The following is an 11128-nucleotide window of genomic DNA, read 5'->3' as shown; positions in this document are numbered from 1 at the left end:
CCCAACTGCCCACACACTCAGGTGAAACAAAAAGAGCAGCCAGGTCTCTTGTTTTTCTGAAGTACCTGGCCATTTGTTTCCCTAGCAACATGTAGGGGGGGTGGGGGGGAGGAATTCCTTTAACAGAAAAAAACCAAAAAACCAGGAGAGCTCCTAAAACCCCAACAGCATTATAGCAAGAACTCTCAAAAACCTACAAACAAAAGGGTTGATCCCCCAAACAACTCCCTTAGACTTTAAAATCCATAATGTTAGCCCAGGGGAATGGGTATTAATAAAGACATGGAAAAAAAGTCCCTACCACCACAATGGGAAGATCCGTTCCAGGTGCTGTTGACCACCAAGGCTGCAATTTGGTCTAGAGAGAGGGTGGACCCACGCCAGCTGAGTCAAAGGACCTGTGAAGGAGCCAGAAGAACGGGCCTTGGCAAATACACCAGGTGACACCAAGTTAGTGTTCAAACGAAAAGGACTCGTAAACACATACCAGTGTTTTGTTAAAGTGTTTTCAGATTTATAAGTGCTTTCTCAGGAAATATTACACTCCCATACTGTACACTCACCTTTTAATGCCTAAAAGAAATTAAAAAGCACCAAATCAAATTAATTTTAACGAAGAGTGAAAGAGGAGTATTGTATCCTGTTGGGGAGGAGTAGATGAGTAGAGGGCAAGACCAGGTTGGGCATTGCATCAGCCACATAGAACCATCTTAAACTCTACCGTAGGCTGCAACCCTACCGGACCTCTAATACTTCTCCTGTGGCAACTCCTAGTATACCCAACGGGGTATACTATATATATCCCAATGGGGATAAATACAGAGTCTTGCCATAAGTGTTACCAGGGAATGAACCAGGAGTCCCTCCTCAGAACTCACACTCACATCAAGGATGGGTGCTTTGACCTCTCCAAGGTGGAAACTTGTACTGAAAATGGAAAGACCTATTGGATTGCTGAGAACTTGGGAACAAGCACACAACAGGTAAGCAGTGAGTGTCCTAAAGGAGAAAAGTGGCTATGTTTTGAGAATAAACTCAGAGGAGGAATTACTGAAAATGGACAGTATTACCAGGATTTAGTGAGAGAACAAGCAGCTCTAAGAACTGGACCTCTGACAACACCTTGAACAAGTATGGAAGGACTAACCTGACGCTAGCTGGCTCGAATGTTCGAGCCCTGGCGTGCCCTCAGTCAGAGGGAACGCAGCATCACTTCCACGACGTCCTCAGAATGTCTTCGGTGGAAAAGTGAGGCGCGGGATAGACGTGCGTGCTGCTTCCTCCTCAGAGGAGACACAACAGGCAGCTGGTGTCAGGGCTCGCGTCAGCCCAGAGGCACAGGAACAGAGAGGGGCCTCTGGTGTGAGTTCCAGCAGGTTTATTTGCAAGAGGGTCCAGGGACTGGCAAAGGACCCGAGAAGCACAGGACACAGCTTTTTATGGGGGGGGGGGGGTGGAGCAAGGCGGGGAAAAGGGAAGCAACCAATGGGATACAGACAAAGGGGAGGATACAATCCTCTATAACCAATGAGGAAGAAAGGGAGGCGGGAGTCATGACAGGGAACCAATAAACATCCAAAGAACAAAGAACTTTCCAGAACAGGCGGAGGTAGTCTGAACTCAGGAACCACCCAGGGGGAGGCGACTTAGACCTCAGTCACATCCTCTGATCCTCCCTCCAACCCACTGTCTTGGGCGGGGAAATGTACCCAGTGGATGGCCCTGGTTTGATTGGTTTTCCATGGTCTTGGCCCAAGAGTGGGCTGAGCCACCCCAACATCTCCCCCTTTTTTATTATTTTGAAAAGAAAGGGAAGACCTAAGAGATTTTAAAATTAAACACTTAAAAATAGGGAGGGCGAGTAAAATTAGGAAAATTGTAAACAAAACCCATAAAATGTCTTTTATAACTGATGGGACCCAGCTGCTGAAGCTCCAGGTGGATGAAGGGGATTTGGAGGCCAAAAATAAGTTGGTAAACCAGTGCTTGTAGACTGTCCACTTGCTCTTGTATCTCTTGGATCTCTCCATGAATGGAATTGCTTTTGGTGGAAAGGTCCATACAGCAGAGTCCTTCAAATTCCTCACAGCTGTGACCATGGGCAAGAAGAAGGAAATCAATAGCTGCTCTATTCTGCAGCGTCGCCTGCCTTGTTTTCTCTTCCTCAGATAAAAGTTGGCTGAGGACGGAGGACGTAGCTCAGGCATTTTTCCCAAGCCAGCAGGAAATTTGCTCGAGCTCCCCAAGGGCTTTGTTCACTGCTTATTTCTTCTGTGTCATGATGGATGGTGACTAAGGTCTTTTTCCCATTCTTTTGGATTTCTTCTAGAATCTCAGTTAGGTCCTGATGTTTCACTAATTGCTTTACTAATGTGAGGTCAATCCCAATAGGTGTGAGTAGCAATTTATGGTATATGGTGTAGTTAGACCTTATCAATTGATGAGACACAACCAGTGCTAAATATGAAAAGTCACCTCCAACAATCTTGGTAAAATTACAAATACAAAAATTAGAGTGATTCCTGGCAGCTACATTCATATTACTCTCATCTAAAAGTGCAGATAGTTCTTAAGCACACACAACCTTGACCAATATATACAAGTACAGTTTTTGGTGTAGTGTCTGGGTGGGTCTCAAAGTGACAAATGCCTTGTTCTGCATCAAGACATATGTCCTTAGCATCAAGTGTATTACTTTCACAGATAAATCCTTGTTGTTCCTGTGTGATGCAAGATTCTAAATTCACCGTTTGCCATTTTTCTTCTACCATCCGAGCCTATACTCTGTGTTCAGAGGGGTAAAAAACTGTTCCTTCATAGTTTAGTCCCAATGCAACAATAGGATGAACTACATAAACTGTGGCATTATGTATAGTAAGCACAAAGGCAGTAGCTATGTTAGTCATTGGGTCATAGGTGAAATTTACCAAGGTCCACCAGGACTGGAGCTTTCCTTTTAACGTAGTGGCATTATTCTAAACAGCTTCTCAGATTTTAATAGGGAAAACACCTTCATTTCCTTCTCTTATAATTAAGGAAGCTGTTGACTGCATCTATGTTACGAATATATTGTGATGTTGGCTTTTCGCATGTTACATAATTGTTATGAATGTATTGTGATGTTGGCTTTTTTCATGTTCCTTAATGTTAGAAAAACTTTACCTAGGTTCTGTAATGTAATACATGATATAGAATGTCTACTGTTTATGTAGTCAATTTAGAAAAGATAGGCAGAGAAAGCCTTCACGTTCCTGGAGCATCTTATCAGAGAAGAAGAAGACCCGAAACCAGAGAGAAGAATTTATGGAAGGAGCAGAGACGGAATGGAGCCAAGGAGGAAGATAAGGCTGATGGGATGATACATAGAAACTCCAAAGAATTTATGAATCATGCATGATTGTGATGAATATGCAATAAGAGATGTACTTTTAAAGATGATCTTTTGGATGTAGAGGGTGCCTTTGGATCTCTGCCAAAGCACCCGGCCATAATACCCTTTTTGCTGTTGTCTCCTAATTGTCCCTTTTATTAAACTTTTCTTAAAATTTTACTAAGAGTGAACCTCGTTTTTCACATCTATAATTGGGCTTGTATGCAGCTAAGGGCTAATGATACATTGTCTTGAGTTACACCAAGTGTGTTTAGTATCAGTCTGTGGTCCAGGTCGCTGGTCTTTGTGAAGTCTGGGAGTATTTTTGAGACTTGCCTCTGACTGTTTCCTAATGTTAATAGGGAGGATTGTAGGGGCTGTTTTAATTTGGTCAGGTCCCTGTTTGCCGTGGCCAATTTGTTCATCAGTATCTCTGAATCAATCCCATTTATGACTCCCAGTCCTGTTCCCAGCATGCCAGTCAGGTCTCTCCGCATTCTGCCTTTGAGGGGTGTTTGCTTTTGCAGCCAGGCTGTCCACCCTTCAAAGGATGTTTGAATTAAAGGGGAGCAGGCTGGTTGGATATCAGAAATATTAATTTGCATTAGTAGTTCTACACGCTTAAGAGGCGCTTTGGATTAAACAGCAGTAATTGCTGGCCTGTGTTCCTTACTACATAGGGACTAATTCAATAAATCTTTGGTTCAGGCTTAATAGGCCTAGCTATGGTATTTATCTGGAATTTGAATGAAAGCTCATTACTGTCCTGCACCCAAAGACAAACTACTTCAACGGTCTGTACTAATGTAAAATTATACCAACAATCTACTTCACTTGAATGACTACAGATTTCATGATGTTTGTCTGTAGGAGTAGTTGAAACACAAATTTGGGTCGGTTTTTTTATGAGTAGTTCCGTTAATCATTCGTCATCCTATTTTGATTTCTTCTCTTACAGTTCCCTGAAGTTGCCAAGTTTTTTCTTTTTGTTTTTCTCATTCTTGCTTTAAATACACTTGGTTTCTGTGCATGACCACAGTCAGTAGGTTTAAATCTTTTAAATCAGAATATTTCCCCATGAGTCTAGTAAACTGCATAAAGGCTTGGGACCATATGTTTTCTCTCCTATGAATAACTTCTCAAGGCTAAAAGCTTCCGGCTATCTTGAAAAAGTATCTGTTAACATTAGCAAATATCAATACCCCCCTTTTCTCAGAAGTTCCATAAAAATCAATTAGCCACTGCTGTCCAGGCCCATGGCCCCTTCCAATTTGGCCCATTTTTGATTTGGGGGTATTTTTGGGATTAGTCTGGAGGCAAAGGTTACACTGTCGGGTTACCTGCACAACAGTTCCGTATAAATCTCTAGCGATAATCTTCCCAATTAAGTAATTATTACGGCTAGGGATGAGGTCAGTGGCTCTGACCCAGGAAGAGGTGACCGGTCCGGGGAGATGGTCCCGAAAGAAATTGCCTTCCCCAGGCCCGGTGTCTTCCCTCAGCTGCTGGCAGGAGGGCCCTTGCAGAGACTGTCAGCTCTTTAGTGATATCAGCTCGTGATTCCAGCTCAGCTCTGCAGGGCAGCCTCCAGGCCAAGCCAGACCAGAGAGAGAGACGAGAGGCTCGTGTGGCTGGTTCTGCACGGAAGGAGCTTTATTGTTGGTCCCCTCCGGTGAAGGGGAAAGCCAGGGACGAGAACTCTCCTGCACAGGGGCAGAGGGCTTGCTTTTATAGGGATACAGGGGATGGGTGAGGACCAATGGGTTACAGAGGATCTGGGATGGGTGAGGACCAATGGGTTACAAAGGATCTGCATAGGGTCTCCTAAAGGATTGTGGGTCTGTCTTTTCTCACCATGACCAAAGAAGTGGTTGCCTTTCCAGGGAGTCCTGCTGGGCGATTGTGAAATCTCTTATCTCAGCAGAGATCCCTCCAGGCCAGGGGCTGGGCATACCCCACAAGTAGTTATATAAGGCATTTGTTCCCCAATGCGTTTTCTGGTGCTCCTCTCTTACTAGTGACTATAGCAAGTGGGAGGGAATAACCAATTTTCTTTCCACGGTGATAGCCCAGCCCTATTTGTTAAATGTTCCCCCTTCATCTTTAATCAATTTCTTGTCCTTTTTGTTATACGTTGGCTTACCCTCTAGGGAAAGTTGTCCATCTGGGATCAAGGCTCCAGTTGTTACCTCACCTTTTGCTGCTTCTTTTGCCTGTCTGCCAGTTCATTTCCTTCTCCCAATTCTGAGCTCACCTTTTGATGTGCCCTTATGTGCATGATTGCTACTTTCTCAGGTAGCTGGACTGCTTCCAACAGTCACATTATTTCTTGTGCATGTTTGATGTTCTTTCCATGCGAATTTAACAGTCCTCCTTCTTTCTAAATGGCCCCGTGTGTGTGTACAACCCCAAACGCATACCTTGAGTCTGTAGAGATGTTTATTTTCTTTCCGTTTGCCATCTCTAAGGCACGGGTTAGGGCGGTTATTTCAGCCTTCTGCACAGAGGTGTTTGTTGGCAGGGGTCCAGATTCTATCACCTCGCGGCAGGTGGTAACTGCATACCCAGCATGCCGCTTTCCACTGATGACGTAGCTGCTTCCGTCAGTAAACCAGGTCTCTGTGTTGCTTAAAGGGGTATCCTTTAGATCCGGGCGGCTGGAGTAAGGGGCTTCGATAGTCTCCAGGCAATCATGGCGTACCGGTTCCCCTTGATTTCCACTGAGAAAGGAAGCTGGGTTGACAATGTTAGTTACCACTATTTCTACATCATCTTGTTCTACCATGATGGCTTGATATTTCAGGAACCTTTGTGGGGAGAGCCAGTGCCCACCTTTCATTTCTAGCACCATGGACACTGTGTGGGACACCAGCAGAGTCATTTTCTGGCCCAAGGTGAATTTGTGTGCTTCTTGGATATTTAGCACGACTGCTGCAACAGCTCTGAGGCACCCAGGCCATCCTTTGGCTGCTGCATCTAGCTGCTTATAGAAATAGGCAACTGCCTGTCAGTATGGGCCCAGGTCCTGTGCTAGTATTCCCAAGGCAATCCCTTGTTTCTCATGGGACAATAGAAAGAATGGCTTACTCACGTCGGGAAGTCCTAGAGCTGAAGCTGACATGAGGGCATTCTTTAGCTGATTGAAGGCCCACGTGGTCTCCTTTGTCCACTGGAGATCTCTGCTTTCCTTTGTAATGAGTTCATATAGTGGTTTCACAAGCAGCCCGTAATTGTAACTCCACAATCTGCACCACCTTGTCATCCCCAGAAAAGTCCGTAACTCTTTCACTGTCTGGGGTTTCGGGGTTTGGCATATCCCTTCTTTGGGATCTTGCCCCAAAGTTCGTTGCCTGGCACTGACTTCATAGCCCAGGTAGATCACTTTTTGTTTCACCACCTGAGCCTTTTTCTTGGATACCCTGTACCCCTGGAGTCCCAGGAAGTTTAAGAGGCTTACCGTCCAGGCTGTGCAAGCTTCTTCTGTTCGGGTAGCTATTAGGAGATCATCCACGTACTGCAATAGCTTCCCTTCTCCTGGTGGGGCTTCCCAGGACTCTACATCTTTTTTGCAAGTTGTTCTCCAAACAGGGTGGGACTGTTCTTAAATCCCTGAGGCAACACCGTCCATGTGAGCTGAGTTTTGCACCCACTCTTAGGGCTTTCCTATTCAAATGCAAAAATTTTCTGGCTGGCTTCATGGAGAGGGAGGCAAAAGAAGGCATCCTTTAAATCTAAAACGGTAAACCAAGTTAGCTCTGGTGTTAAACATGTTAACAGAGCGTAAGGGTTTGCCACCACAGGATAGAGATCTTCAGTTATCTTGTTAACAGCCCGTAAATCCTGTACCACTCGGTAGGACCCATCAGGTTTGCAGACAGGCAGGATAGGAGTGTTAAAATCAGACTGGCACTCTTTTAACAGTCCTAACTGTAAGAATTTTTCAATTATTGGGCTAATTCTTTCTCTGTCTTCCTTTTTGAGGGGTTATTGTTTAATTCTAACTGGTTGTTTTCCCTCTTCTTTGACTTGAGGATTTATGAGTTTTATAAATGAATAGAATAGCTGTTGAATTCTGGAATCTCCTATAAACACAACATGTTTGTCTACGAGGCAATTTTTGGCTTCACGACTTTTATACTTATGCATCATACAACTGTGAGGTTGCCATACTTTTTCTCTAAGAAATCTGTTACTGGACAGAAGATACTAATATGTATCACCACTTCTAAAATATTATATTAAGATTAGAATTCAGACACATGAAATGTAAAACATAAATTGCCTTCATCACATTCTGCACCCCCCATCTGAGATTGCAGAATGTGTTATAAATAGGAGGAGTGAGGCAAAGATAAAATACCTTCTTAAGACATAAGGCATGAGATTCAACAGCACTTTAGTTTGAGAGCTGGTGAAGGCTTTTCTGTGTTTTATTCATGTCCCATCTGCAGTCTATGGCTATCCCTCTTGGTTTAGGAAGGGGGATCCAATCATTTCTCATGCAGTATTTGCTTGTGTTTTGTCAAGATTCTTTAATTCACTAATTAAGAAAATCTAAAAAATTTAGCCAGGTTATAATAATTTTGAAGCCTTCTGAGGCAGAGCTGGGAAGGTTAGTCCCTATTTGTAGGATTTCAAATATGTATAAATTTTTATACCAACTCTCTGGATAATATTGGTTGAGACAAATTATACATCTATAAGACTTTAGCTACAACATTTTTCAGTAAAAAGACAAAACAAGTTAGATGAAAGTTAAACTCAACAATATGTAGAATGCTTTAACTACTATTTGATCTCCCACCAAGTCACTTGCAATGAAAACACAAACAAATTACAAACATTAACAAACTCACAATGCAAGCAATTATGATGACACTTTAAATTTAATTGGTTTTCATACAGTTCTATGTCCTGTGTTGGTAGATTCCTATAAAAGAAAAGTGAAAATTTGGCCCACTAGACTGATTATTAAAAAGTAAAACCTTTTGGGGCTAACACAAAGTGACAATGAAGCAATGGTTATCACATTTAGGCATGATTTTGCTGCTTGCAGTTTCCTTGCTCTCAAACTGCTTTATTTTCGGTGCAGGGATATTTGACATTCTTAGAAAGGAGAAAAGAAACAAACTTCCTTGAAAAAAAATGAAAAAGATGTCTGAGTGAAACAAGTTGTTAATTGCATTAACTTATTCAAGTGGTGTTTTGGTTTTATTCTATGAAGTGCTTGTTGCACCACTTCTGTTGTTTCCTACAGGTTTTCAGTGGGGTTTCCTCCAACTGATTCTTCAGTGGAGAGAGTGAGACCGCTTTTAAAAGTTTTGCAAGAGTTGCGGTCTGTGAATCAGGCATTTGATTTGCTTTTTCTCTTTTTTATTTTTTTTTCCTTCACTGGCCACTCAGGACAGGCATTTTTTCTTAAAGTTTCTCTAAAGCCCCCACAGACGAGGCTGCATGACAAATACCTAGGCCTGCATAGGCACACCACCATCTCTACAAGGCTGTAGCTGCAGAATTGGCTTCAAGATCAGAATCTGCCAATTCTAGTTCTCCACAATAAACCACAGACTGGTGGGGGGGTTCCCCACAAGATAGGAGCCCCAGATTGGCCTCAGGACTGAAACCTGCCAATTTTGGCTTTTCACAACAAAACACAAAAGGCACAGGGGCATGGGTCCCCTCCAAACACGAGCCTTTCAACTCTGCACAAGCACCACGTAACAGAAGCCTTACAGCTCTGCACAAAACACCAAGCAGAAAAGGGAACTAAACACCCAAATCTATTAACCACAATGTCCACAATTCTTACAACTTCTGCCATCACCTTTGCCTTTGCTTTTGCCTTTTCTTCATCTCTTCTTTTCTAACCAGTTCCTCTCAAATTTCTCACTATTCTCTGCTACTCTCCCCTTGCTCTAACATTATGTACACCTTCATTTTCTGCCAAGTTCTTTTATTCTTGCTCTTTCTAGTCTGATACCAAGCTCTCTCCTCTGGCAGCTTGGACACCACCCACTCTGTATAGTGTATAAGCCCCTCTTTATAAATTCTCTTATGCTTTCTGCCAGGCCTGCTTCGCTGCCACTTAAAATCTTCTTCAAAAGCCTTTACTAGTTCCTCCCAATCATTTTCTAGCACACTACTATTTTCACGAACGTGATGCTCTTTGCCACACAAAAGTTTTAAAACAAAATGTTCCTTGCTTTCTCAGCACTCCGGGCACAGATCTCTGTTTGCTAAATAAATAGAATCATAGTATCTCCAGCTTCTACAGAATCTGCACTGAGCTAAAACCCACAGCCGGTGTGGGGCTGGAATCTTCCTATGCCCACACACAAAGCATCACTCATGCACGTAGGACAAATGAACGGAAAGAGTCGGGGGCTATACTCCTACCATATAACTACTGAGGGATGGGGGTAACGACCTCCCTCCCTGCTTATCCACTGTTGTTTCTATCTCTTTCTCCTAGTTTTATCTCACTTTTACCCAAACCTTTCTTCACACTCTCTCACAGTTCTTTCCCAGTTTTCTTCCCAAACTTCCGAAACCTCAGGTACCAAATGCAACTTCCCACACACAAACATTAAAATCTCAGGCTCAAAATCAACTTCACTAGAGTGCCTCTGATAACACTGAAAGCATAAGCGCTGCTGCCTGGCAGAAGGTACCACCTCTTCTTACAAACTTTACACTGTATTAGTACCCACGCAACATGCCACCCTCTTGCTGAACGAAAAATTCTAATGCATCCACAAAAACAAGTTATTCCATGTATTCTTTCAAAACCTAAATCTTCTGCCGCTGGTTGTTCCCGATCTAAAGCTACTAATCTTCCTGCAGAGGTTCTGTATATTCTCTTTAAAGGAATTTGGTCACCTCTTCTCTCTATCCAACGTTCTATCGGATTTACAAATTTCCAAGAATCAAGACCAAACTACTGAGGGGGAGGGGTTCTTCTAACCTCTCGCCTAGCCACAATTCTAATTCTATTAGCACAATAATCAGTAATCTAGCACGGCTCCAAACAAATGCTTAAATACTACATACTCAAACAACACACGACAACATACACATAAAAGCAGTCCAACAACAACCAATATCCACACAGACATATAAGCGACCCAACAACTTTCAAACCAGCTACTAGTAGCTAAAATATTCATAACACTCACTTTTAATAACCTCAGGCTCCCGCTTATTTATTTTCCTCAATACGATCATCAACAAGTTCTGGCAGAACCCCCCCCCCCCCGCCCTGGAATCACCCGATCCGCTCCCAGGATCGCTAGCAGCTGCTCTATGGGTCAGTGATTCCCCCTTGCCGGCTCCGGCCGGTTGCTTGCAAGCCCCACCTTTACCCACACAGGGACTATGCTGTATGCCAGACGTCTCTGCGCAGTTTACCAGCAGCCGTGGCCACACGTACGACTTACAGACACCCTAAATCCAGAACATACCCTTTATCCGCAGTCCCAGCAGGTTGCTGTCTGCCCCCGCAGTGAGCGAGCCAAGAGGCAGAGTTCCTCCAGGAAAGCCCCGGGGTGTGCCTAGGATGTCCGCTCCTCAGCCGATCCTGCAGCCGGACAGAGTTCCTCCTATCTGGCTCGCCAAATGATACACGGAAAAGACTCCACTAAGTAGTAAAGTAGGTATGTTTATTCCAGCGCTGGGACGCATGGGAGATAGTTCCTCCAAGGTCATGCGTGCCGACAGCTCCATTCAGCTTGGTGTATATTGGGTTTCAAGTTCCATATT

The 11128-nt window shown here is 43.6% G+C and overlaps 1 long non-coding RNA gene across 1 annotated transcript; it reads right to left on the bottom strand.

The window, feature by feature from the left end:
- Positions 1 to 59: 59 nt before the first annotated feature.
- On the bottom strand, positions 60 to 11102 carry LOC121668962. Its single transcript, XR_006017580.1, has 2 exons — positions 5791 to 11102; positions 60 to 398 (listed from the first exon to the last, which is right to left on the bottom strand). It is a non-coding gene; the product is annotated as an uncharacterized LOC121668962 (long non-coding RNA).
- Positions 11103 to 11128: the final 26 nt, after the last annotated feature.

This window comes from Corvus kubaryi, unplaced genomic scaffold (assembly GCF_017639235.1).
Source record: "Corvus kubaryi isolate FWS band 111438036 unplaced genomic scaffold, C.kubaryi_AGA036_p1.0 37387, whole genome shotgun sequence".
Classification (NCBI taxonomy): Eukaryota; Metazoa; Chordata; class Aves; order Passeriformes; family Corvidae; genus Corvus; species Corvus kubaryi.
Note: the sequence above shows the minus strand (reverse complement) of the source record. Positions and strands in the feature narration are given on the sequence as shown.